Source organism: Pteropus medius, unplaced genomic scaffold, assembly GCF_902729225.1.
Source record: "Pteropus medius unplaced genomic scaffold, Ma_sr-lr_union100, whole genome shotgun sequence".
NCBI lineage: Eukaryota > Metazoa > Chordata > Mammalia > Chiroptera > Pteropodidae > Pteropus > Pteropus medius.
The window spans coordinates 5,133,938-5,138,334 of NW_024351730.1; positions in this window are offsets into that span (position 1 = coordinate 5,133,938).

Sequence of the window (4,397 nt, forward strand, 5' to 3'; positions counted from 1 at the left end):
GAGAAGACCTGTGAGAGGCCACATGGCAGAGGCCTGTGGGCAGCCTCTAGGATCTGTGATTGACATTGAAAATTTTACTTTGGGCAGTAGGACTGAGACTCTGGGTTATAATTATAAGTTATTTTAACCTGTTTGAAGTGTTTATCTTTGCATATATCACTTTCATAATGGATTATAAGAAAGCGTATATGGAGAGGGGAGAAAATAAAGTCAGTGCATATGGACAACAGTGGGAAGATACTATTCATGAAGATAAAATTTTGGATAAGGCAATAAATAGATAAAAATGAGATGTCAAATGTTTTCTTTATGAGATGTTTAAATGCCAATAGAAAAGATACTGAAATAAAGAGAATTTGAAAGTAAAAGAAAGTAGGAAAGGTAGAATGAGAACCCATAGTTGTGGGGAAGTGTCCTGCAAAAGAGATGATATTTCAAAGAGCTGTCACATTTATAATCTAATTTTATCCTTAAACACATCCTTGAGGCAGGTAAGCTAGAGCGTATTATTTTTATATTTCAAAGGAATACCTGAGATGTCAAAAGGTTAAATGACCTCACTATACCGCAGTTTCTGCACATATTTTGGCTATGTCTGTCTATAAGACCATGTAAAAACTAAGAGGCTTCGATGGCTTTTCTGATGATTGTTTTAGAGATCTTGAAGGGCTTTATACTGTCTAAACTTTCATCTCTCTTACTATTAAATGCAATTTTGTTTTCTAATCCTCATTTTATGACAGTAGCTATCTTGAGAAGAGATTATAGATAATTTTTCCTTCTTTTCCTTTTCATTTTTGTACAATAAGCATGTATGAGATTTACAATTCTCAATCTATAATTATAAATTTTCAAAATTTATTTTAATGCATGTTAAAAGATGACAACCATGTTTAATCTATCCTTACAAATATATACTGCAACATGAAATAAGTTTTTAAAAGAACAGTGTATTTCTACTGAAGACCAGAATAAACTTTTAAAACAAGATAGGAAGTTGCTCAGAATACTGGGCACAAACACAGGCTCAGAAACAGAGCCTGCTTGGATTCATATCTAAGCTCTGTGTGACTTTACAGAACTCAATAAACATTTGCTGCTGATGATAATTAAGCAAAATGGTTACGGTGCACAAACCTTAGCATCAGTAAAACTTATGGTGGAAAACCGGCCTTATTTATTATTGAATTTATTACCTTCAGAGTGCTCAACCCCTTTAAAACTCAGTGTTTTCTTTTATAAAAGAACATACATAGCGCTTTGTTTCCAAAGTTCATTGAACCAATAATGACTGCTATCACTATTAATTACATTGTTGATACCATAAATTACTATTTTTGTTATTTTTATCATTTCAAAGCTTAATTATTCTGACATAATAAATTTTATAATTATTGTGTACATTATTATACATTTTTTACATTGAGCAAATGATGCTCTGAACCAGCATTAACAAAATAATTCAGAGATGTGAGAGATACAAACATAATTCTACCAGAATCAGATTAGTAGAAGTATGATAGAAAGGGCAATTTCCTTGGTAAACCACCATAAAATAACAGTAAGTCCCTTATATATTCATTTAGTTTAATGAGAATATTCACATTCTTTTACCCAAAGAATACTTCAGGGGAAATTTGCAATTCATTGATCAATCTAAAAAGGATTAATATCTTCTCTAACCTAATTATCATCACTCACTATCTCCTTCACTCAACAAATATTGACCGTGTACCTAGCAGATACTAAACATTGTTCTTGGATTTGGAAATACATCAATAGTGAGCAAGACAGACAAGTTCACTTCTTGTTGGGCTTACAATATAAGGAGGAAAATAAACAAATATATAAATAAAATTTTAGATCATTTAAATACTATAAAGGAAACAAAACAGTATTTTGACAGAGAGTGACTTGGGTAGGGATGAAAGGCAAAATATTACACAAGATAGACAAGAAAGACCTCTCTAATGCAATGACATTAGAGATGATATCTGTATGACAAAAAGGAAAAATGCGTGAAAAGACCTGGGAAGAAGGATATTGCAAGCAGAAGAACATATAATGAGCAGAGTAGTGAATGAGGTTGAAGATAATGTAGGGTGAGATTGTAGCAGTAAACAATGGCCTGATTATGGTACAGCCTTGTAGAACTAATCACATCTAAAGTTAAATTCTCCTTTATCTCTGAACAGTTATGGGAACATTTTACCTGTCAATGGGGGTAACTAGCATCTGGGGAACTCCATACCGACTGTCATCCGGCAGTGCCGTAAAGATGGGACCTCCTCAGATCAAGCGCAAATACATTCGCTCGAATCTCAGACTTTGCTTCTTTACCGCTGCTGTCACTGGTTTAAAGATGTCAGATATTTTGTTTTGCTTACACTTTGTTTTAAACAAAGTGCATTATTTTAAAATTCAGTAACTATTTAAGTAGATAATGATCCGTCTTAAACTAACTTTGTGGGTGAATAGTTTGTTTTAAGAGGCTAAGGACCTCATGATTAAAAAAACAGTATATTAAAAAATGTCTTATACTATCCCCTTCTATGTCAGAAATTAAAAATATTTTCTTTAATAAGTCTTAAATCTTAAATTTAACTCTTTAAGAAAAATAAATTATCTGGAATGCCCCAGGAATAACTAGAAGAATATGGGTGTAAGACACTATTCTCTTATTTTCTCTTTTCTGATCCATTCAAAATGAGTACCCAGTATCACAGCACTAAGGCAAAGAACTATTCATTGAAACACTGAGTAAAAAGAAGGTAATAGCAGACTGATTCTTCCCCTTCCCACAATTTCCCCAATCTCCCAAGGCAAAATCCTCGAGAGGAAAGAGCATCCTCTCCCCACAATGGCTTTTACTAGCAATAGATGCAGATGTGACTTATTTGGATCATGTTTTGACTGCTGCCAATCTCTCATTTTATTGGCTTGTTATGTGGGTAAGTTTTCTTTCTCTAGTTATAGTAGGAAAGCAGGAGCTAATACTCTTAATTTTTCCCCTTGACTATGTACACTATAATAAGAGATCTAGAGTGTGAGAGTGACTGGCAAAGCTATTAACCAAACTCTTACTCCTCTTGCCATCCATACCATAGATTATATTTCCTAGCTTACCTTGCAGGTAGATGTGGCAATTTGCATATTGCTACTCAATGGAGTGTAAGCAAAATAATTATCTATCGCTTTGCGAACTGACCTATAAATATCGCTAGTAAAACTGGCCACAGTGTTGCCTAAGCTGTAATATTGATAATGACGAGCATTGCAAACTTAAAAGCCACATACCGAAGATGCTGGAGTAACATGTGAAGAAGCCTGGAGGTCCCAAATCATCTTGTAGAGAGTCATTAGTGACCAAGAATATCCATTTTGGAATTTATGTGAGAAAAAAATGTATATTTCTCTTGTGTTCAAGCCATTTTTTGATTTATTTATTTTAATAAACAGTTATTGTTACCTTGAGGAAATAAAAACTATTTTAATTCAGAAAAAGAAGATATGGAGAAGTTAACTCTTTCTGTACCATCAAATAAAGTAGTATAAACAAAAGTAGGAAGTTCTAAGAGAATCTGAAAAATCTAAGCTTTCGGTAATTGTTAAACAGAAGTCTTCCTTTAGAAAAAATAAATTTTCATACTTGTTGAAAAGCCATCTTATAATTATTATGACATGGATTGCTAGAGAGATTTAATAAGAACAGATAAAAATTGGATCATCAAAAAATTAAAAAATGACTTATAACATTTGTTTGGCTAAGTAACAGAAATAAGTCCACCTAAGACTAACTTCCAAACTCTTGGGGACACAATTTTACATTTGGGATAATAAGAGGAAATTAAGACATGTTCGTCCGTAATTATATTCAATAAAAATGTTGTGGATAATATTACGGTGAGATTTCACAATAGATGTTTGTGAAAATTTAAAATATATTTTATGAGTGCTCAAAAACAATGAAAAAACCTCAAAAATGTTTTAAATATATGCAGTGTAAACATACCTATTGAAAATAGGAGAATAAATTTTGACAATATTTTCACATGTGGGAATCAGAGTTCTATTGTACAATCTACTATTTTAAACCCTTAACAAATAATTGTAAAACTTATCCAAGGTATTCAACTTAGAAATTGCTTGACTATTAAAGGGCTTATAGTGACATCTTATTCAGAGATGTTATATTATTCGTAATATGTGTAAAATTAGTTTTCTTTGCCCTGAGGGATTGTAAAGAATCCAAGATCATGCATCATGATTAAAGAGAAATTGAACAGTTAAATTCTTAAATACATGTGACAAAAAGTAAGACTACTCCTCTATATTATCTGGGCTAATCTTTGGCTGACTGCCAATGATGTTCAATCAGATGGAGACTTCTGTCAAAA